We start from the raw sequence: 25,415 nt of genomic DNA on the forward strand, positions 1-25,415 counted from the left end.
AAATCGTCAATTTTGACTAGTTTTTCCTCTATGGACGCATTGAAAATCTTTTGAGAGTTGATGAACTCTTTGATATTACTCTCTAGATCAGAGGGTAATCTATTGTAATTTCCATGAGTATTGTTGTAGGAGTTGCCAAAGTTATTAGAGGAGTTACTAGGAAAAGTCCTAGGAACATAGTTTCCTCTAAAGGCATTGTTGTTGCCAAAATTATTCCTACCAACAAAATTAACGTCCAAGCTAGCGTTGCTACTCTCAATCAAAGAAGACAAAGGCATATCATTAGGATCCAAAGGAGCACTTCTACTAGCAACCAAATTCATTAACTCATCCATCTTAGGACTCGACGAGTTAATTTCTTCTATAGCGTGTACCTTCTTACTAGTAGGTGACCTTTCAGTGTGCCACTGAGAGTAGTTTGTCATGATGTTGTCTAAGAGCTTTGTGGCTTCTCCTAACGTCATTTCCACGAATGTTCCACCTGAGGCGTAGTCCAAGATATTTTTAGAAGCGAAATTCAAGCCAGCGTAAAAGATTTGGATAATCATCCAAAGACTCAAGCCATGAGCGGGACAATTTCTAATCATTAATTTCATCCTCTCCCAAGCTTGTGCAACATGTTCGTGATCAAGTTGCTTGTAATTCATGATATCATTACACAGAGAGATGATCTTAGCCGGCGGAAAGTACTTGGATATGTAAGCATCTTTGCACTTATCCCAAGAATCGATACTATTTTGGGGCAAAGAAGAAAACCAAGTTTTTGCGCGATCTCGCAACGAGAAAGGAAAAAGCTTCAATTTAATCACGTCATTATCCACTTCTTTTTTATTTTGCATATCGCAAAGCTCAATGGAGGTATTGAGATGGGATGCGGCATCTTAACTAGGAAGGCCAGAAAATTGCTCTTTCATAACAAGATTCAGCAAAGCGGCATTGATTTCGTATGACTCCGCACTAGTGGCGGGAGCAATCGGAGTACTAATAAAATCATTATTATTAGTATTCGAGAAGTCACAAAGGTTGGTGTTTTCGTTCATGGTGACTTCATCAAGCAAGCAAGCACACAAGCAAACAAAAAGCACGCGAGAAAAAGGGCGAACGAAAAAGGAAAATTGGTGAAGTGGGGGAGAGGAAAACGAGAAGCAACTGGCAAACAAAGTAAATGCAAGAGATGAGTTTGTGACACCTACTTGGATGAGTTCTTGACTTGATCTTGCTCCCTCGCAACGGCACCAGAAATTCTTCTGCTATCCCACAGACAACAGCGCCAGAAGTTGACACGTTGACAGAGGCTGGGCTTGCGTTGGTTCTTCCCTTGAAGAGGAAAGGGTGATGCAGCACAGGAGCAGTAAGTATTTCCCTCAGTTTGAGAACCAAGGTATCGATCCAGAAGGAGGGTCTCGTCAAGTCCAGAATACCTGCGCAAACACATACAAGCTTGCAACCAGCGGTTCAAAGGGGTTGTCAATCCCTTCAAGATTGTTTGCAAAGTGAGATCTGAAGGCGGAAAGTGCAAGGAAGTAAAAAGTGTAAGGTAAAAATATGGTGTGGAGTAGACCATGGGGCCATAGTGTTCACTAGAGGCTTCTCTCAAAATAGCAAGTATCACGGTGGGTGAACAAATTACTGTCGAGCAATTGATAGAACCGCGCAAAGTCATGACGATATCTAAGGCAATGATCATGCATATAGGCATCACGTCCGAGACAAGTAGGCCGATACTTTCTGCATCTACTACTATTACTCCACACATCGACCGCTATCTAGCATGCATCTAGTGTATTGAGTTCATGACGAACAGAGTAACGCTTTAAGCAAGATGACATGATGTAGAGGGATAATCTCAAACCAATAATGAAAACCCCATCTTTTAACCCTTGATGGCAACCACACGATGCGTGCCTCGCTACCCCTTCTGTCACTGGGTGTGGTCACCGCACGGTATGAACCCAAAACCAAGCACTTCTCCCATTGCAAGAATCATAGATCTAGTTGGCCAGACAAAACCCACAACTCGTAGAGAATTACAAGGATATGAAATCATCCATAAGAGAGATCATAAGAAACTCAAATAAGATTCATAGATAATCTGATCATAAATCCACAATTCATCGGATCTCGATAAACACACCGCAAAAGAAGATTACATCGGATAGATATCCATGAAGATCATGGAGAACTTTGTATTGAAGATCCAAGAGAGAGAACAAGCCATCTAGTTACTAGCTATGGACCCGTAGGTCTATGGTGAACTACTCACCCATCATCGGAGAGGTCATGGTGTTGATGAAGAAGCCCTCTGTATCCGAATCCCCCCTCCTGCAGGGCACCAGAACGTGCCCCAGATGGGATCTTGCGGAGACAGAAGCTTGCGGCGGCGGAAAAGCGATTGCGATGATCTCTTGATTTTTTATGGAATTTATGGGATTATATAGGCGAAAGATCTAGGTCAGGGGACCTCCAGGGGGGCCACAAGCCTGGTTGGCGCGCCCCCCTGGCCATGGGGTGGGGGCTTGTGGGGCCCCTAGAGCTCTTCTCGCTTGGCTCCCAAGTTCTCCGATCTTCTTCCGTTCCAAAAAAATCTTTTGGTGGATTTTCTTCTGTTTGGACTCGGTTCCAAAATCTCCTCTGAAAGGGGTCAAAAACATGGAAAAAACAGGAACTGGCACTTGGCACCGAGTTAATAAGTTAGTCCTAGAAAATAAATAAAAAGCATGCAAAACATCCAAAGTTTGACATGATAATAGCATGAAACCATCAAAAAATATAGATACGTTGGAGACGTATCACTTAGCACTAGCGTGGGCTTAGAACAACGCTACTCATACATTTATTACTAGTAGCATGTGTCCGGCCTGCGTTACTGCTAACTGTTAGCTGTAGTGCCCTACTATTAGCGAGGTAACCCAACTACTGATACGAGAAAAACCCGTGCCACTACTATGGTTTTCTCTAGTAGCGGTGAATGATTTCGGGTATTTATACAAGGTGAAAGGATGGAAGGAAGAAGTGTTTGTTCCTCATGAACATCAGCCTTTTGGCAATAGGCATGGCACGATGGGGCGGTTCTTTTGTGTTGTTGGCAATATGCAGTTGTTAATTATCCTTCATATATACTCCCTCCGTCCCAAAATAAGTGTGATGGCCCGAGACCGACGCTCCAGAAGATTCCCCTTTTATTCCGTTCTCATCGTGTGATTCATTTGGTTGTCGCATTCATCATCGCATCATTCGCATCATCTGCATTGCATCGGCACTCCGTTGCCGCACGTTTTCAAAACTTGCATCCGTTATTAGTTGACGGTTCTCTCCGTGTTCACCGTTGTCCGTTTTGAGCCCGACCACACACGCACGCGGCCACAACACCGATAAAATATTGTTTTTAAAGTGCGGATAAAATATTCTTGGATTGAGTTGAAACTTGGCATGCGGTCTTATTTTAGTGTAGGTAGACCGCCTGCCAAATTTCGTCGCAATCGGAATCCGTTAGATACCCGAATGGTCGACCGCAACGGCACCGTCTTCGGTTTATCGTCGGACGTTTCTTGGTGTCTTAAAATCTCTGTCGCCGGGTTGCATCGTTTCCCTCTTAGCCTAACACCCCTCTCTTCTCAGCCCAACCTAATCTACACAGCCCAACACCACCCAGCTAGCCTACCCCTCCCTTTCGGACCGTCCGATTGAGATCCGACGGCCCGAAAACGATCAAACCCCACTAACTCTAAAACCTGCCTATTTAAGCCCTTCTTCCTTGCCAAAGATGGCTAAACCTAACCCCTCTAGTCTCCCTTCTTGGACCCGGCGCCGCCAGCCCCCTGCTCGTCACTTGGCGCCACTGCGGGTGACCTATCCAGACACTAGTGGGCTGCCACGTCGCCCCTGGCGCCACCCCATCCCGCAGCCGGCTGAGCCCACGGAGAGCTCGCACAGGCCCGGATCCCGCCACCACTCATAGTCCTCTTATGCTTGTTCCAATCTGGATCGAGAGAAGAATTCTTTCAAGACCGAGCCGCCGCTGTGACCCCGCGTCTATCTGCCAACTCGCGACCATCACCGGAGCTCTAGCGAGCCGCTCCCGCCCTTCAGCCTCCGCCGCCCAGGTCAGCCCCTCCGGAATGCCTCCTCTTCCTCTCCTCAAGTTTGTCCTTCCTCTCCCAGCTATCTCACTCATCTCTCTCCCTCCGCTCATTTTGCAGGTACCCCGTGGCCAGCCGCTGGCGTCAAGCTCGGAGCTGCCACCGGGAATAGATCTGCTGCCCTCGGCTCTGTCGAATCCGTCGCTTCCCGGCCGCTCCGTCGAACACCACCGACTCATTCGTCGCTGGTGAGAAGAGGAACACCATGGTAGGAACGGTATTGTTCTGCTTTAGATTCGTTCTGTCTCGTATGTTCTTTAGCCATGCCAGTGTGTTGCTTTCGCAAATCCGTGCTAGCCCAGCTGGTAGTCATCGCGTGCACTGAACCAAGGGGTCTCGGGTTCGAATCTGACGCGCCCCTCTTTTCTTTTGTTTTATGTTCGGTTGTTGATTCGGAGAAAGTTATTGTTGACCACCCTTCTCTCGTAGCCCAACTGGTCATCTCAAATGATTGTAATTAGTAGGTCATAGGATCAAATCCTATGTGCCCCATCTTATTGTTTTTGTCCTTTGTTTTTTAAAATGTTGTCACACGCGCTTGGACGTCTCTGCGAATTTCACATTATCCATCTCTCACATATGTAAGAAATGTTTAACATGTCGTGGCTGTCATTCTCATGCATTCGCGTTCGTGGCATATCATCTTGCGACGACTAAATCTTTTAGACCTTAACTCCATTGGAGAGGATCCATATATGTAAATGGACCAGAACGACATGTAGTTTCATGTGAAGCACTTTGTTTTGCCGTTTAACAAACATAAAATGTGATTAGGACAAATCTGGACAGATTAAGAAAGTAACGCGTGGGATCGTCTCGGAGATGCTATATGTCGTTTCCGGCCTCATTTAATATGCCTAGATAGGTACGTTATTTGTGCTTCACCCCCTTGCCAGGTTAACAACATTTATTATTGCTGTGTACCTAAACGAGAGTGAACTAAATATTAAATGTGGAGTTCCGTCAATATGCAACTCGTTGCATACTCAGCCTGACTTAATGTGTAGCATTTGACTGTGTGAATTGCCATGCCATGTCGTGCCTTGCATATTTGAACTGCTCATGCATCATATTAGGGTGAGCATCATATCGTGAATGTGTCGTGGTGAATATCATGGGTTAATGCTTGTTTCCGGTTTGTTTCGTCTCGATAGAGTTCTGCAAGCGCGACGGAATTTGAGGACGCGTTCGACTACATCGGTTATTCTGCTTCACGGAGTCGTTCTTCTTCCAAGCGGGACTACAAGCAAGATGACCATTTCTCTAGATTCCATTACTATCATTTCCATGTTAGTTGTCTCGTTTCTTTTGTTATGATGCCTACCACCTGTTATATGTCAGCCTCTCAACATTGCCATGAAACCTTCAACATGTTCACAACCTAGCAAACCATTGATTGTCTATGTTATCGCTTGCTTAACCAGGTGATAGTGTTGCAAGTTGTAGGTGCAGTTGCTTCCATGTGTTAACATGGGTTCCTTATTATATCACCATATTAAATGCTATTTAATTTAATGCTCCTATATACTTGGTATAAGGTGGAAGGCTCAGCCTTTCTAGCCTGGTGTTTTGTTCCACCTTTGTCACCTTAGTTTTGGCTACCGGTGTTATGTTCCACCTTTGTCGCCTTAGTTTTGGCTACCAGTGTTATGTTCCATAAATGAGCTCTCCTAACATGCTTAGGGTTGTTATGGGGGCCCCCTATATTCTTGTTTTGGTATAAAACTCGTCTGGCAAGGCCCAGCATTTGTACTATATTTGCCCAACATAATAATTATGTTAATACTGAAAACATAGGGAGTTAGCGCTACCCGAGGAGTAATTCTACATAATATAGGGGGGCAGTGCTGATGGTGTTGGTCCCAAACAGAGCAGCTTATTAACGCTACCCGGGGCAACTCGACGTCTCGCGTGGTAACCATAGCTCAATCGTCGTGTCCTGAGAACGAGATACGCGGCTCCTATCGGGATTGTCGACACGTCGGGCGGCCTTGCTGGACTTGTTTTACCTTTCTCAAGCATCTTGTGCGAGGGATTCCGAGGATGCTTTGGGTTATCTCGAGGTTGAGGTTTTCCGATAGGAACCCGAGGAGATCACGGGTTTCCCTGATCAAGGTCATTTCATCGCAGCGTGTGGTAGTTTGTGATGGACTAGTTGGAGCACCCCTGCAGGGTTAAATCTTATGGAAAGTTGTTCCCGTGGTTATGTGGAAACGTGGAAACTTTGTTTAACATCCAGTTCTATATAACTTGAAGTAAGCTTGATTAAAACTTTCCAACTGAGTGCGTAACCGTGGCTGTCTCTTTCGTGAGCTCCTTCTCCGATCGAGGACACGGTGGGGTTATGTCTCACGTAAGTAGGTGTTCAGGATCATTCATTTGATCATCAGTAGTTCACGTCTATTATGCGTAGATCATCCCCCTCTTTTATTCTTGTACTCGTAAGGTAGCCACCTCAAATAAATGCTTAGTCGCTTGTTGTAGCCTTACCACTTAACCATACCTCACCCATTAAGCTTTGCTAGTCTTGATACCTTTGGAAATGAGATTGATGAGTCCGTTGTGGCTCACAGATTAATACAACACTAGTTGCAGGTATAGGTAAGGAGTTACTTTGACATGAGTGCGCTGATTGTGCTATTTGGATTTTCTTCTTCTTCTTCATCGATCTAGGATGGGTTCCACGCGGGCAACCTGGGATAGCAAGGATGGACATTGTTCTTTTATCGTTTTTTTCATCCGTAGACGGACCGTGCTCTTCTTCATGATGATTGTACGTATTGTACTGTTGTGACTCTGATGTAGCTTGTGGCGAGTGTATGCCAACTCCTTGTACTCATCTTTTCAGTACATGTACTTGTAACAATATCCATTCTTGCGAAACGACGAGATGCACTGACATCCCTGTCGAGGCTCTCGTGCCAAAATAAGGATAGGACCGCATCTTGGGCGTTGCAAGTTGGTATCAGAGCAGTACCAACCTCGGAGCCCCCTTGATTGATCGAACATGGCCGAGTCGAGTCTAGTGAAAATCTGCTTTTAGTCTAGTTATATATCGGAGAGTAGGATTCTTTTTTCTCCTCTTCTTTGCTCTAGTGAGGAATCTTGACGTAATAATTTTAATTCTACTCCTCTTCTCACTCAAATATTTTTTAGGATCACGTGGATATTTTTGGAATCTATATGATGTCGATGTGACGGAGTTCTGACTAGGTGCCTCCTGCTGTGTTGATTTTATTCTGGGGAGTTGAGATCAAAGGGATTTTTGAGCACATCGCTATCATTCAGATTTCTTAGTATCTCAGGACGAAGGATGTTCAAGATTGCTTCAATACTAGTAGTGGCGAGAGGAGTCTAGCTTCCCCGGTACTAGTGTAGATAGGTCCGTATGTATCGCCGTACTTAGTATCGTTGTGATTACGAGGATCTGAGATAGATGAGTGTCCGAGATTCTGGTTATGTGTTGACGGATGTGATACACTGGACGGGTTAGTATAGGAGTTGAGTGAATATATTACTCCTTGTATCCATGGACCCAGTTGCATGACCAGAAAATTTCAGGAGTTCTTAGGTGGGAATTCACGTAGTTACTTATAGGACAATCTTCCAGCAGATGCATGATGTGAGGTTGGGGTTCGATATCTAGTGGATTCATTTGTTCACGGTCTTCTTACATCAATTCTTGTTGTGTCTTAATGAGTCCTTGTAGCTTGCTACGACTCGGGGATGCTTCGTATGTCGTGTGCACTGCCTTGCACATGATGGCTACTCTAGGATCTCTGTCATGAATTTGTTCCGGCTTGTGTTGTAAGCCGCATCCTTTGTTTTGTTGGAGTATGGTAATTCAAGTTGCTTCGATGTAAAGTGGTGAATTCACATCCTTCCAAGAGGTGTTCTCATATTTTTATGGGAGTGCTAATTCTTTTTCTCAATCATGTTGTCTTTTCAATTATTGTCAACCGGAGTCGTCGTGTCAATTCTTTTCAACCGTTGTGCTTCTCTTCTAGTCAATTCTATCATTTCCAAATTTGCAAGATCAATCTTTCATTTCTTTCTAGAGGTCATCTCATCTGTTCCAAGTTGTCTTTGTTTTCCCCGCCCTCCCTCCCCTTTTTCTTGAATGTTTCAGTTATCATCCTAGTGTCTTCCTTTCTTTATTGCTTCCGCTGTCTTTTCTTTTCTTTTGTTCCCGATGATTCATTGTGAAGATTCTCAGGAGTTGCTAGTTCATCATTCTTCATTCTTGTTTTTCTTCTCCGGCGGGTTCAATTCAACCATTAGGGTTCATCATATCCTTTTCACCCTTTAAATTCTTTCCAATGTTGGAAATTCATATAAAGTCTTTTTGTTTTTCATCTCTCTCTATTCTATCCGGTGTGTTGAAGATTTTCAGAAGTTTCTAGTTTTCAATCCTTGCAATTAATTCGAGGTGCTAACCTCATCAAGTTTTCAGTTATACCGGTGTAATATCCATGTTCCAAGCAATCTTTTCAACGGTGGTTTCTTTGAGTGGGCCCATAACCCATAGGTTTTTCCCAGAATCTTATTTGGCTCTTCTAATCTTTTCTGGAGATCGCTAATTCTTTTAAATTATGACGTAAGTATCAATTTCATCAGTCAGATTCCTTCTCCAATATTGCTTCAGAATTAATGTTCATCATTGGCTCAATTTTTCATATTCTTATTCCGGAGTGCCTCAATAATTCTTGGTGGTGTTCTCCTCATCATTTTCAACTTGGAAGACTAAAGGAGTGTTTCTCTCAAATCTTACTCCATTCTGGTAAAGATTTTCATTTCAGCTTTGTGTTATCATCTTGAATTGTTCTCGATCATGAGAAATTCCTTCCATGTCTATCGGGTGCATTCCTGAGTTGTTTTCATTCTCGATCCTCCGAAGGCCATCATTTCAGAAGATTTGTTCGTCCTCAGCTTTCAGCTTTCATTCTCAAATTCTTCTCAATTGTTGTCTCTTCGTTCGTCTCTCATTTATTCCGGTGCCTCGTTCTAGTTTTGTGTTAGGTGGCTCATGATCTCATCATTCTCATATATCTCCATTCATTCTTGTTATCCCCATTCATTCCAATTCTTATCGGTGTCTCCTTCAAGACTTCTTCAAGTTTGTTCTCATATCCCTCTTTATCCCCAATCTTTTCAAGAAGAATAAGTGCTATGCTAAATCCGTTGCTTGTCATCAATTTAATTTGATGAAGGATAAGCATAACATAATTCTTATTCTTGTTCATTAAGGTGATTTCAATTCTTCTTCCGGAGTGGCTCATGATATCAATTCTTTTCCCAATTGCTCCATCTTTTTTTCCTTTATCCTTTGAGGTGGTGTTATACGTTCTTTTTAGTGCAGGAGTCTCGAAGAGAAGTTGTTTCAAGAATGAGATAATTAAACCCACCGATTCTTTGAACATGAGATATTTTCAACCCTTGATTCCTACATTGAGCTATCTTGGTTTAGATTTCACCTAAAGCTTTTCCTAAGGATTGTTGCTATTATGGTGTTGCCATTAATCCAGGTTCTCAATGTATCCTCTTAGTGAAAGAAGTTGTGCATATCTTGTTGCTTCCAATCAATCATTGTTTATGTTAGTGGCTGGTTGTCACCTCATTGTATTGGGATGGTTTTCATAAGTCCACTACAAGCTTGTTCTTTCCGTTGTTGGTTTTCCAACAACTTCGTTCAATTCTTCTTGCAAGGATGCTTGCCAAATTCAATTGTGATAGCAGTTGTCATTTTCTTCTCCGTTCTATTCTCTCCATTCATCTAGTTTCTATTCTTTTGTTCTGGAGGCTTTATGATGTTGCTCTATTTCTTCCAATGTCTTGGGTTATCAAGTTCATGTTCTCCCCTTGCTTATTCATTTTAGTTAGGCTGTTGTGAATCTTCAAGATCTTCCATCTTATCGAATTTTTGCCTCAATTTCCTACCGAAGTGCTGCCGAAATTTCATGTGAATCCTTTGTTTGTTTCTCATATCAGCCTTCATCTCTCTGCAACTCTCAAGATTCATTGGTTTCACTCATTTGTCAAAGAAGCAATTAAGTTTTACCTCTTTCTCTTTCTCTTCCTCATCCCCTTTCATTCTCACATCTCGGGGCAAGATCTCTTGTTAGTGTAGGAGAGTTGTGACAACCCGAGACCGACGCTCCACAAGATTCCCCTTTTATTCTGTTCTCATCGTGTGATTCGTTTGGTTGTCGCATTCATCATCACATCATTCGCATCATCTGCATTGCATCGGCACTCCGTTGCCGCACGTTTTCAAAACTTGCATCCGCTATTAGTTGTCGGTTCTCTCCGTGTTCATCGTTGTCCGTTTTGAGCCCGACCACACACGCACGCGGCCACGACATCGATAAATATTGTTTTTGAAAAGTGTGTATAAAATATTCTCGGGTTGAGTTGAAACTTGGCGTGCGGTTGAATTTTGGTGTAGGTAGACTGCCTGCCAAATTTCGTCGCTATCGGAGTCCGTTTGATACCCAAACGGTTGACCGCAATGGCACCGTCTTTGGCTTATCGTCGGACGTTTTTCGGTGTCTTAAAATCTGTGTCGCCGGGTCGCATCGTTTCCCTCTCAGCCTAACACCCCTCTCTTCTCAGCCCAACCTAATCTACACAGACCAACACCACCCACCTAGCCTACACCTTCGTTTCGGACCGTCCGATCGAGATCCGACGGTTCGAAAATGATACAAACCCCACTAACCCTAAAACCTGCCTACTTAAGCCCTTCTTCCCTGCCAAAGATGGCTAAACCTAACCCATCTAACTTCCCTTCTTGGATCCGCGCGCCACCAGCCCCTTACCTGTCACTTGGTGCCGCCACGGGTGACCTATCCACCCACTAGTGGGCTGCCACGTCGCCCCTGGCGCCATCCCATCCCTGCAGCCCGCTGAGCCCACGGAGAGCCCGCACAGGCCCGGATCCCGCTGCCACTCACAGCCCCCTCGTACTCGTTCCAATCTCAATCGAGGGAAGAATACTTCCGAGACCGAGCCGCTGTCGCGACCCCGCGTCTGTCTGCCGCCTCGCGACCATCACCGGAGCTCCGGCGAGCCGCTGCCGCCCTTCAGCCTCCGCCGCCCAGGTCAGCCCCGCCGGACTGCCTCCTCTTCCTCTCCTCCCGTTTGTTCTTCCTCTCCCATCTCTCTCGCTCATCTCTATCCCTCCGCTCATTCTGCACGTACCCCGTGGCCGGCCGTTGGCGTCAAGATCGGAGCCGCCACCGTGAATAGATCTGTTGCCCTCGGCTCTGTCGAATCCGTCACTTCCCGGCCGCTCCGGCCACTGACCCGTTCATAGCTGGTGAGAAGAGGAACGCCATGGTAGGCAGGGTACTGTTCTGCTTTAGATTCGTTCTTTCTCATATGTGTTTAAGCCATGCCAGTGTGTTGCTTTCGCAAATCCGCGCTAGCCCAGCTGGTAGTCAACGCGTGCACAGAACCAAAGGGTGTCGGGTTTGAATCCGACGCGCCCCAGTTTTCTTTTGTTTTATGTTCGGTTGTTGATTCAGAGAAAGTTTTGTTCGGTCCGTGACACGTGCTAGTCCATCTAGACAAAAAATTATTGTTGACCACACTTCTCTCGTAGCCCAACTGGTGAGCTCAATTGATTGTAATCAGGAGGTCATACGATCACATCCTATGTGGCCCATCTTATTCTTTTTGTCCTTGTTTTTTTTTAAATGCTGTCACACGCGCTTGGACGTCTCTGTAAATTTCATATTATCCATCTCTCACATACGTATGAAATGTTTAACATGTCATGGTTATCATTCTCATGCATTCGCGTTTGTGGCATATCATCTTGCAATGACTAAATCTTTTAGACCTTAACTCCGTTGGAGACGATCCATATATGTAAATGTATCAGAACGACACGTAGTTTCAAATGAACCACTTTGTTTTGCTATTTAATAACATAAAATGTGATTAGGACAAATCAGGACAGATTTAGAAAGTAACGCGTGGGGTCGTCTCGGAGATGCTATATGTCGTTTCCGGCCTCATTTAATATGCCTAGATAGGTAGGTTATTTGTGCCTCACCCCCTTGTCAGGTTAACAACATTTATTATTGCCATGTACCTAAACGAGAGTGAACTAAATATTAAATGTGGAGTACCGTCAATATGCAACTCGTTGCATACTCAGCCTGACTTAATGTGTAGCGTTTGACTGTGTAAATTGTCATGCCATGCCGTGCCTTGCATATTTGAACTGCTCATGCATCATATTAGGGTGAGTATCATATCATGATGTGCCATGGTGAATATCGTGGGGTAATGCTTGTTTCCGGTTTGCTTCGTCTCGATAGAGTTCCGCAAACGTGACGGAATATGAGGACCCGTTCGACTACGTCGGTTAGTCTGCTTCACGGAGTCGTTCTTCTTTCAAGCAGGATTACAAGGAAGATGACCATTTCCCTAGATTCCATTACTATCATTGTCATGCTAGTTGTCTCGTTTCTTTTGTTATGTCTTGTTGCCGACCACCTGTTATATGTCAGCCTCTCAACATTGTCATGAAACCTTCAACTTGTTCACAACCTAGCAAACCACTGATTGTCTATGTTACCGCTTGCTTAACCAGGTGATAGCGTTGGAAGTTGCAGGTGCAGTTGCTTCCAAGTATTAACATGGTTCTTGTTATATCACCATATTAAATGTTATTTAATTTAATGCACCTATATACGTGGTAACAGGTGGAAGGTTCGGCCATTCTAGCCTGGTGTTTTGTTCCACCTTTGTCGCCTTAGTTTTAACTGCCGGTGTTATGTTCCACCTTTGTCGCCTTAGTTTTGGCTACTGGTGTTATGTTCCATAAATGAGCGCTCCTAACATCCTTAGGGTTGTTATAGGGACCCCCAAGATTCTCGTTTTGGTATAAAACTCGTCTCGCAAGGCCCAACATTGGTACTATATTTTCCCAACATAATAATTCTGTTAATACTGAAAAACATAGGGAGTTAGCGCTACCCGAGGAGTAATTCTACATAGGCCCTGTTTGGATACTCTAACCGGGTTAGAGGTTAGAGTTAGATTCTAACCCTCAACTAACCCTAAACTAACTCTAACCCAAGAGGTGTTTGGATGAGAGGGTTAGATTGGCCTTTCTCAATCATTTGGTAACTTTTGTCCATATTCACTGCCGGATTTGGTGTGGCCGATCGTTGTGTGGCCGGCGGCGGGGCTGGGCGGCGGGGCGCTGCGGGGCGGCCCGGCGGCCCGGCGCGGCGGGGCGGGGCGCTGCCGGGCGGCCCGGCGGCAGGGCGCGGCGGGGCGCGACGGCCCGGCGGCGGTGCGCGGCGGGGCGCTGCGGGGCGGCCCGGCGGGGCGGCCCGGCGGCGGTGCGCGGCGGGGCGCTGCGGGGCGGCCCGGCGGCGGTGCGCGGCGGGGCGCGACGGCCCGGCGGCGGTGCGCGGCGGGGCGCTGCGGGGCGGCCCGGCGGCAGGGCGCGGCGGGGCGCGACGGCCCGGCGGCGGGGCGGGGCGCGACGGCCCGGCGGCGGGCGGGGCGGCCCGGGGCAGGGCGGGGCGGCCCGGCGGCGGGGCGGGGCTGGCCGCGGCAGGGCGCAGCGGCCGGCGGCTGGGGCTGCGGGAGGGAGGGCGACGGGAGGGACGGGGGGTTGGTGGGATCTGGTGCGGGCTGGATGCAGTAGAAGTGAATTTTTTTTTCTTTTTTTTTGTCCTCACCTAACTCTAACCCAAAAAAGCACCTCTTGGGAGGGTTAGAGTTTTTGGGTGGGTTAGATGCATCTAACCCAATCTAACCCTACCTGTTTGGATTTTTGAGGGTTAGATAGCTCAACTCTAACCCAATCTAACTCTAACCCTAGGATCCAAACAGGGCCATAATACAGGGGGTCAGTGCTGATGGTGTTGGTCCCAAACAGAGCAGCTTATTAACGCTACCCGGGGCAACTCGGCGTCTGGCATGGTAACCATAGCTCAACCGTCTTGTCCTGAGAACGAGATACGCGGCTCCTATCGGAATTGTCGACACGTCGGGCGGCCTTACTGGACTTGTTTTACCTTTTTCGAGCGTCTTGTGGGAGGGATTCCAAGGATGCTTTGGGTTATCTCAAGGTTGAGGTTTTCCAATAGGAACCCGAGGAGATCACGGGTTTCCCTGATCGAGGTCATTCCGTCGCAGCGTGTGGTTGTTTGTGATGTACTAATTGGAGCACCCCTGCAGGGTTAAATCTTTCGGTAAGCCGTGCCCGCGGTTATGTGGCAACGTGGAAACTTTGTTTAACATCCGGTTCTAGATAACTTGAAGTAAGCTTAATTAAAACTTGCCAACTGAGTGTGTAACCATGACTGTCTCTTCCGTGAGCTCCTTTTCCGATCGAGGACACGGTGGGGTTATGTCTGACGTAAGTAGGTGTTCAGGATCATTCATTTGATCATCAGTAGTTCACGTTCGTTATGCGTGGATCATCCCCCTATTTTATTCTTGTACTCATAAGTTAGCCACCTCAAATAAATGCTTAGTCGCTTGTTGTAGCCTTACCACTTAACCATACCTCACACATTAAGCTTTGCTCGTCCCGATACCTTTGGAAATGAGATTGCTGAGTCCCCTGTATCTCAGAGATTACTACAACACCAGTTGTAGGTACATGTAAGGGGTTACTTTGACGTGAGCGCGCTGATTGTGCTATTTGGAGTTTCTTCTTCTTCATCATCTTTTATCGTTTGTTTTCGTCTGTAGACAAACCCTGCTCTTCTTCATGATGATTTTATGTATTATACTGTTGTGACTCTGATGTAGCTCGTGGCGAGTGTAAGCCAACACTTATACTCATCTTTTCAGTACATGTACTTGTAACGATATCCATTCTTGCGAAACGACAAGATGCGTTTCTATCCCTATCGAGGCCCTCGCGTCAAAATAAGGATAGGACCGCATCTTGGGCCTTACAATAAGTGACTCAAAAATGACTCGGTTTTGTACTTACTTTAGTACAAACTAGAGTCAATTTTGAGTCACTTATTTTGGGACGGAGGGAGTAACGAATAAGTGGCATCATTGATATTAACACACTCTTCATGTTATAAAACTTTGACAACTATTTTGTATTAAATGTGTAAAACCAAAGAAATTACAATATTCTAGCAAAAAATTGAGATAAATATACATATATGACTTGAAAGTTTCAATCGAGATAATTAAAATGATATTGGTAGTCAGTTTCAAAACTCTAATTGAAGACATGTCCAAAATATATTCTATGATATGGAGGGAGTAGCAATTGCCTCGCTACCACTCGTGTTTGCATGTTGCTGCATCTTGTATACTATATATGTATCATCTTGAAAAAGTTCTTCTACAAAATTTCGAGGAAAATATGAGTTGGGTTATATTTAACATAGTAAAACTTGTTTAAGCCTAGTGTGAAGAATGGACATAACATACAACGATTATTATATCCTTCGATAATTCACATGAGAAAAACCTTTAATGAAAAAAATGAGTAAGAACAATAAATATCCTCTTTATTTCCTTTAAACCCATGAGTGGGGAAAATATGAGGTATAACATATAATCTTGTGTTGGTACTACTGCATTAGAAACTTCTTATGAGAAGCTTCAAGACCAAACTCAAAAAGGCAAAAGAGCATAATATGATGTTTGAATAGGTATAATTCATGAAGAGACACCCTTTAACCTATGCAAATATCAAAGTCATCACATACTTTCCATGAACATATCTTGGAACTTTTAAAATCGGAAGGACTTTGTGAACAAGGCGGCGAGCTTATCGCAAGACTTGGCTTGCAAAAGTATTTATTTCTCCACTTTATTGTAACTCAAGGGGATAAAATGATTTAAAGGCAATGTACTTAACGATATTACTCTTTATATAACTTGTGTGTTTATGTACAACATAGCACATTGTATTGGTGATAATGCGAAGGATGCTTCGACACCCATAGTGTTATAACTTTCCAACTCCTAAAAGGTTAATGATCTTGTTGAGGCATTATGAACCGGACCAAGAAGGTCTATTCATGCAAGCAATTAAATAAAAAGCATGCACTTTAATATTCATTCTATATACTGTGCTTACAAATAAAAGCTTCTCGTTCCGATAGTGGACTTGTTCGTCATTACACACAAACGAAGTACCCAAACAACAAGAATTAGTTCTTAGCAAACTCTAACATAAGTGATGTCTAGGTTATATTGAAGAAGGAAAAAAACTAGTCATTTAGCCAACCCAATGATGGTTGATGACCCACAAGTATAGGGGATCAATCGTAGTCCTTTCGATAAGTAAGAGTGTCGAACCCAACGAGGAGCAGAAGGCTCTGATAAGCGGATTTCAGCAAGGTAATAACTGCAAGCACTGAAAGTAGCGGTAACAAGTGATTGTGTAGCGAGGTGAAACGTAGCAAGCAAAGAGTAACAAGTAACAAGTAGTAGCAACGGTGCAGCAAGTGGCCCAATCCCTTTTGTAGCAAGGGACAAGCCTGAACAAAGTCTTATAGGAGGAAAAACGCTCCCGAGGACACACGGGAATTTCTGTCATGCTAGTTTCATCATGTTCATATGATTCGCGTTCGTTACTTTGATAGTTTGATATGTGGGTGGACCGACGCTTGGGTACTGCCCTTACTTGGACAAGCATCCCACTTATGATTAACCTCTCTCGCAAGCATCCGCAACTACAAAAGAAGAATTAAGACAAAGTCTAACCATAGCATTAAACTAGTGGATCCAAATCAGCCCCTCACGAAGCAACGCATAGACTGGGGTTTAAGCTTCTGTCACTCCAGCAACCCATCATCTACTTACTACTCCCCAATGCCTCCCTCTAGGCCCAAATATGGTGAAGTGTTATATAGTCGACGTTCACATAACACCACTAGAGGAAAAGACAACATACATCATATCAAAATACCGAATGAATATCAAATTCAAATGACCATTATCAGCATGACTTATCCCATGTCCTCAGGAACAAAAGTAACTACTCATAAAACATAATCATAATCATGATCAGAGGTGTAATGAATAGCATCAAGGATCTGAACATAAACTCTTCCACCAAGTAATCCAACTAGCATCAACTACAAAGAGTAATCAACACTACTAGCAACCTTACAAGTACCAATCGGAGTTGCGAGACGAAGATTGGTTACAAGAGATGAACTAGGGATTGGAGAGGAGATGGTGCTGATGAAGATGTTGATGAAGATGCCTCCCCTCCGACGAGAGGAGTGTTGGTCATGACGATGGCGACGATTCCCCCCTTCGGGAGGGAAGTTTCCCCAGTAGGATCGTCCTGCCGGAGCTCTAGATTGGATCTGCTCAAGTTCCGCCTCGTGGCGACGGCGAAACCACGAAAAAGCTCCCGATTGATTTTTTCTGGACCAGGACGCTTCATATAGCAAAAGAGGGGGGCTAGTGGGCCGTCAGGGAGCACACGAGGGGGTGGCGGTGTCAGGGCTTGTGGCGCCCTGACAGCCCCCCTCCGGTAGTTCTTTTGCCCAGTATTTTTTTATATAATCCAGAAAAAATCCCCGTAACTTTTCAGGGCATTTGGAGATGTGCAGAATAGTGGACTAGGATTTGCTCATTTTCCAGTCCAGAATTCCAGCTGCTTGAATTCTCCCTCTTCAAATAAACCTTGCAAAATAAGAGAGAAAAGGCATAAATATGGTACCACAGGTAATATAACAGCCCAAAAAGCAATAAATATCAACATGAAAGCATGATGCAAAATGGACGTATCAACTCCCCCAAGCTTAGACCTCGCTTGTCCTCAAGCGAAAACCAAGTTCCATAAACATGTCCACATGTTGAGGGACGAAGGTGTGGATAAAACATAATACGGACATGAGGGCATCATGATCACACATAGAACAACAATACATCATAAAGATTCTTATGGGAAAGTAACAATTCCTTCACAAAGCAAAGCATGAAGCAAAAACCTTACCGAGAAGTAACCAACAATAGTCCATAGTCATTGAAGCAATTGCAATTTATCATAACATCAAAAAGAGTCAAATAAGAGCTTGTAAGGCAAACCCACATACTCAATCATCTCTTTTGTTTTCCACAATTGTTACAACTCATGTGGTACTCATGGTATCAAAGTTTCAGCTGGACACAGAGGAAGATAGGGGCTTATAGTTTTGCCTCCCAACGATTTACCTCAAGGGTAAATTCAACAACAATAAAGCATGAGAACTCAACTCCAAGTTCATATATGAATATAGATCTTTCCCAAGCATGTGACGATAGCCAAGACAAAGGCAAAAAGGGAATTGGTGAAGATCACCATGACTCTTACAAGGGTAAAAAGTAAAGGTACAATATAGGCCCTTCGTAGAGGGAAGCAGAGGTTATCATGCGTTTTTGAGGTTTGAATGTGTGTCCTCTTAGTGCGAAGGAACGCCACTTTATATTGCCTCCTCTGATAAAGAACTTTATTATGCAGTCTGTCGCTTTTATGTCTTCCTCATCACAGGTTCGTACAAATCTTATTTTCCACACACTAATAGATCATACATATTAGAGAGCAATTTTTATTGCTTGCACCGATGACAACTTACTTGAAGGATCTTATTCAATCCATAGGTAGGTATGGTGGACTCTCATAGCAAAATTGGTTGGAGGTTTATGGATGCGCAAGTAGTATATCTACTTGGTGTGGGAGTTTTGGCTAATATGAGGTGGAAGTAATCGTCACATGCTAAGGGATCTCTAATCATATAACATTATTTGGAACCAAGCAAACACAATTCATTATGTTGTCTTCCTTGTCCAACATCTACTCCTAAGCATGTAATAGTTTGGTGAGTGCTCACAATTGTGAAAAGTGTCTAAGATGATATATTTATATGTGAACCTCTCTTTCCTTATTACTTCTTATTAATTGCAACACTGACTCAGGTCTATGCTGATTTATTCTCAACAAGTTTCAATGATCATACGTGTCATAAGTGAAGTTATCACTTTCCATAAGATCGTCTCATGATCTTTCATGCTATCGTTCTTTTCATACTTTTTGATCATGGCACAAAGCAAAGCCCTTGACTAAGATACTCTTTATTATATAGCTCGTAAGCTCGAATACATCGGGGGAGAGACAAAAGAAAAAGACTCAAACTAAAAACTAAAGACTTATTCCTCTAAAAGAAGAAATAAAAATTGACAAAGGAAAGAACTAAAACAAAGGTAAAAGCAAAAGATATAAAGGTGATACGATACCAGGGCAACTTCCCCAAGCTTGGCAGAAGCCAAGGGGATTGCCCATACCAATGCTTAGTTGTCTTCCTTTGGTGGCGATGGTGGTGTTTTTGGAGCAGTCTTGAGCTTGTCTAATTTCCACTTGAGCAAAAAGTTCTGCTCCCTTAGATTGTCATTTTCCTCCTCAAGTTTCAAAACTCTATGGCAAAGCTCATGCTTACTCTCTTGCAAGAAACGAGAAGGGATAAGCAAGGTCTTAGGCTTCTTCCTATGGTCAGGGAGGCTTGACTTCTTGAACTCCACATGGGTGTTTGCAGGTTGAGGTAGAGGAGCCTCCTCTTCATCGAAACTCGTTTGCTCCTTCCCTTTGGGCTCATAGTCCTCTTCCTCATCAGTGGTCCAGCCATATGGTTCCAAGGCCCCATAGCCTTGTGGTTAGCAAGGTAGTCAGCCACAAAGCTCTCTCCCTCTGAATCTTGAGAAGACATCTTGACCTAGATCTGCGGCAGAACAAGCTCGAAACGAAAACACAGGAAAACTGCGCGATACGGAGATCAAAACCTTCGGGCGACTATATATTGATTTTTTCTGGGCCAGAAGGAGTCCTCCGCAAGAAAACAGAGTCGGGAGGCACACGAGGTGCCCACAAGCTTGCCCTCCGCCACTAGGGGGGTAGGGGCGGTGGCAGGGCTTGTGGCTGCCTCGTTCGCTCTCCGGACTGCTTTTTATTTTTCTAATTTTCCAAAAATTCCAAAACGGAAGAAATTTCCTATTGCAAAAGTATCGGAGTCCAATTTCTTACCGAAACAGATACATCTTTGATTTCAAGGTCTGAAACAGGCTGATAAACATCCCTTATGTACTCCTCTGGAGTTATGACATTGATGATATTGGTCTCAACATTTATGGGAGTACCACACATGTAATGCTTTATTCTTTGCTCATTTACCACTCTAGGAAAATTTCCTTCCGTGTTATTGATTTTGATGGCACCGGAATGATATACTTCCTCGACAACATAGGGACCTTCCCATTTAGAGAGAAGCTTGCCTACAAAGAATCTCAAACGAGAATTGTATAGCAAGACATAATCACCTACATTGAACTCCCGTTTCTTTATTCGTTTGTCGTGCCATCTCTTAACCTTTTCCTTGAACAACCTGGCATTCTCATATGCCTGGGCTCTCCATTCATCTAACGAGATGATGTCAAACAACCGCTTCTCACCGGCAAGTTTGAAATCAAAGTTGAGCTCTTTGATTGCCCAATAAGCTCTGTGTTCCAGCTCAAGAGGTAAATGACAGGCCTTACCGTAAACCATTTTATACGGTGACATGCCCATGGGATTCTTATAAGCAGTCCTATAAGCCCATAGTTCATCGTCAAGTTTGCTAGACCAGTTCTTTCGAGATCTATTGACGGTCTTTTGTAAGATCAACTTGATCTCCCTATTACTCAACTCAACTTGACCACTAGACTGAGGATGATAAGGAGATGCAACTCTATGGTTGACATCATACTTAGCTAGCATCTTGCGGAAAACACCATGAATGAAGTGTGAACCGCCATCAGTCATCAAGTATCTAGGGATTCCAAATCTTGGGAATATGACTTCTTTAAGCATCTTAATAGAGGTGTGGCGATCAACATTTTTAGTGGGGATAGCTTCTATCCGCTTAGTAACGTAATCCACAGCAACTAAGATGTGAGTGTACCCATTGGAACTCGGGAAGGGTCCCATATAATCAAACACCCACACATCAAATGGTTCAATGACAAGTGAATAGTTCATAGGCATCTCTTGACGCTTACTGATGTTACCTATCCTTTGGCATTCGTCACAAGACAAGACAAACTTACGGGCATCCCTGAAGAGAGTGGGCCAATAGAAACCTGATTGCGATACCTTATGGGCAGTTCTATCTCCAGCATGGTGTCCTCCGTAGGCTTCGGAATGACACTTCTGCAGGATCTGTCCCTGTTCATGTTCAGTCACACAACATCTAATAACACCATCTACGCCTTCCTTATAAAGATGAGGATCATCCCAAAAGTAGTGTCTCAAATCAAAGAAGAATTTATTCTTTTGCTGATAGGTGAAACTGGGTGGTATGTATTTGGCTACGATATAGTTTGCATAATCGGCATACCACGGTGCACTAAGTGAAGTGCGGATGACATTTAATTGCTCATCAGGAAAGCTGTCATCAATAGGTAGTGGGTCATCAAGGACATTCTCTAGCCTAGACAAATTATTTGCTACAGGGTTATCAGCACCCTTTCGGTCAACGACGTGCAAATCAAATTCCTGTAGCAGGAGAACCCATCTGATCAGCCTAAGCTTAGCGTCCTTCTTCTCCATGAGGTACTTAGTAGCATCATGATTAGAGTGAATAGTGACTTTGGAGTCAACTATGTAAGATCTGAACTTTTCACATGCAAACACGACTGCTAAAAATTTCTTTTCCGTGGTGGCATAGTTTCTTTGGGCACTATCTAGAGTTTTACTAGTGTAGTGAATGACATTCAACTTCTTGTCAACTCTTTGTCCTAGAACAGCACCAACAACATAATCACTAGCGTCACACATGATTTCAAAGGGCAAGTTCGAGTCAGGTGGTTGAACAATAGGTGCGGTTATCAAAGCCTTCTTAAGTATTTCAAAGGCTTCCTCACAATCCTCATCAAAAAACAAAAGGAACATCCTTCTGCAAGAGGTTGGTAAGAGGCCTAGATATCTTAGAGAAGTCTTTAATGAACCTTCTATAGAAACCAGCTTTACCTAGGAAACTTCGTATACCTCTGATATCTATGGGGCAAGGCATTTTCTCAATTGCATCAACCTTAGCCTTATCAACTTCAATGCCTCTCTCAGAAATTTTGTGTCCTAAGACGATACCTTCATTAACCATAAAGTGGCACTTCTCCCAATTCAAGACGAGGTTGGTTTCTTCGCATCTGTGTAAGACTCGATCAAGGTTGCTGAGGCAATCATCAAAGGAAGACCCGTAAACGGAGAAGTCATCCATGAAAACCTCGGCGATCTTTTCACAAAAGTCAAAGAATATAGCCATCATACATCTTTGGAAGGTGGCAGGTGCATTACATAAGCCAGAAGGCATACGTCTATAGGCAAAGGTACTGAAAGGGCAGGCGAAACTGGTTTTCTCTTGATCAGATTGTGCAACAGGTATTTGCGAGAAACCTGAATAACCGTCTAGAAAGCAGAAGTGTGTGTGTTTTGATAGCCTTTCTAGCATTTGGTCGATGAACGGCAAAGGATAATGATCTTTCCTGGTTGCCTTGTTCAGTTTCCGGAAGTTTATCACCATTCTATAGCCGGTAATAATCCTTTGTGGGATTAGTTCATCCTTATCATTAGGAACGACGGTGATACCTCCCTTCTTAGGTACGCAATGTACTGGACTTACCTAATCACTATGAGCAACATGATAAATGATTCCTGCTTCCGGAAGCTTTAATATTTCTTTTCTAACGACCTCTTTCATCTTAGGATTTAATCTCCTTTGATGATCAGCAACTGGTTTAAAGTCAGGATCGGTTTTAATCTTGTGCTGACATAGAGTAGGACTAATACCCTTAAGATCATCAAGAGTATATCCAATAGCAGCGCGGTGCTTCCTCAGAGTTGTTAGTAACTTCTTCTCTTCACGCTCTGAGAGGAGAGCACTGATAATGACAGGATATATCTCCTTCTCATCAAGATAGGCATACTTAAGAGTATCCGGCAACTGTTTAAGCTCGAACACAGGATCACCCTTTGGCGGGGGAGGATCCCCAAGCAGTTCAATATGTAGATTATTCTTGAGAATAGGATATTGTTCTCAGACAATTTTATCTATCTCATATCTATACTCCATATGCATATCATTTTCATGCTCAAGAAGATATTGCTCTAAGGGATCCGTAGGAGGTATGGCAATAGAGGCAAGAGCAATGATTTCATCCCTACCAGACGACTCTCTTTCATGGGGTTGTCTTCCAAACTTGGAGAAGTTAAATTCATGAAACACACCCTCGAAACTTACTGTGACAGTCTGCTTAATGCAATCAATGTGAGCAGTGACAGTGTTGAGAAAGGGTCTACCAAATATGGTGGGACAAAAGCTATCTTGTGCAGTATCAAGGACGAGGAAATCAGTAGGATACTTCGTCTTACCACACAAGACTTCTACGCCTCTCACAATTCCCAGAGGGCAGATAGTGTCTCTATTAGCTAGCATAATAGTGACATCAATGGGTTCTAACTCAGCAGGTGCAATCTCATCTTTGATTTCGTCATATAGAGAACGGGGTATTGCACTAACACTAGCTCCCATATCACATAAACCATGGTAACAATGATCTCCTATCTTAACAGAAACAACAGGCAGGCCAACTACAGGTCTGTGTTTGTCTTTCGCGTGAGGTTTAGCAATTCTAGCGGAGTCCTCACAGAATTTGATAACATGCATGTCTATGTCTTCGGCTAAGAGATCTTTGATAATAGCAACACTAGGTTCAACTCTAATCCCCTCAGGGGGTGCAAGTGATATAATGTACCCCCTACGTATCACAGTTGGAGCTTTAGAATAATCCTTTATCCTAGCAGGGTACGGTGGTTTCTCACTATAAGCACAAGGAACAATAGGATCACTAAAAGCAATGACTTTCTCCTCAACTAGATTGGTTTTGGCTATGTTGCTTTCTACAAGAGGATGATATTTAAACCACTTCTCTTTGGAAAGATCAACATGAGAAGCAAAATATTCACATAGAGAAGCTACTATCTCAGAGTCAAGTCCATACTTAGCACTAAAATCTCTAGAAGTGTTTGTCTCAACAAAAGATTTAACGCAATCAAACCGGAAATTCATACCTGACTCCCTACCTTCCTCCAGCTCCCAATCTTCGGAGTTGCGTTTGATTCTCTCCAATAAATTCCACTTGTGATCAATATCCTTCTTCATAAAAGAACCGACACAAGAAGTGTCAAGCATGGTACGATCTTCATGAGAAAGTCGAGCATAAAAGTTTTGAGTGATGATTTCTCTCGAGAGCTCGTGATTGGGGCATGAATATAGCATTGATTTAAGCCTCCCCCAAGCTTGAGCTATGCTTTACCTATCACAAGGCCAAAAGTTATAAATAAAGTTCCGATCACGATGTACTAAATGCATAGGATGGAACTTTTGATGAAATTCCAATTTCAACCGATTGTAGCCCCATGATCTAGTATCATCACATAACCTATACCATGTCAACGCCTTATCCTTCAAAGATAAAGGAAAGACTTTCTTCTTTACCTCATCCTCGGGCAAACCTGCAAGTTTAAATAAACCACAAACTTCATCTACATAGATTAGATGCAAGTCTGGATGTGAAGATCCATCTCCTGTGAAAGGATTAGCCAGCAGTTTCTCAAGCATACCCGAAGGAATTTCATAAAAGATATTTTCAGTAGGTACCTAAGGTTGAGGAGCAACTCCTCGTGCTTCCGTTCGTGGTGAACATACCCCGAACAAACTCCTCAAAGGAACAGTTTCCAAAGTGACAAGTGACAATAAATTTCAGCACAGTATAAAAATGTTTCCATACCAAAGGTGCTTCACTCCCCGGCAACGGCGCCAGAAAAGAGTCTTGATGATCCACAAGTATCGGGGATCAATTGTAGTCCTTTCGATAAGTAAGAGTGTCGAACCCAACGAGGAGCAGAAGGCTCTGATAAGCGGATTTCAACAAGGTAATAACTACAAGCACTGAAAGTAGCGGTAACAAGTGATTGTGTAGCGAGGTGAAATGTAGCAAGCAAAGAGTAACAAGTAACAAGTAGTAGCAATGGTGTAGCAAGTGGCCCAATCCCTTTTGTATCAAGGGACAAGCCTGAACAAAGTCTTATAGGAGGAAAAACGCTCCCGAGGACACACGGGAATTTCTGTCATGCTAGTTTCATCATGTTCATATGATTCGCGTTTGTTACTTTGATAGTTTGATATGTGGGTGGACCGGCGCTTGGGTACTGCCCTTACTTGGACAAGCATCCCACTTATGATTAACCTC

General features: G+C 43.8%; 1 long non-coding RNA gene across 1 annotated transcript; it reads left to right on the plus strand.

The window, feature by feature from the left end:
* The first annotated feature begins 10,634 nt into the window (after positions 1–10,634).
* Positions 10,635–11,912, plus strand: LOC123403275. The gene is made up of 2 exons (XR_006611444.1): positions 10,635–11,239; positions 11,365–11,912. It is a non-coding gene; the product is annotated as an uncharacterized LOC123403275 (long non-coding RNA).
* Positions 11,913–25,415: the final 13,503 nt, after the last annotated feature.

The sequence above is a fragment of the Hordeum vulgare genome, chromosome 6H (genome assembly GCF_904849725.1).
Source record: "Hordeum vulgare subsp. vulgare chromosome 6H, MorexV3_pseudomolecules_assembly, whole genome shotgun sequence".
NCBI lineage: Eukaryota > Viridiplantae > Streptophyta > Magnoliopsida > Poales > Poaceae > Hordeum > Hordeum vulgare.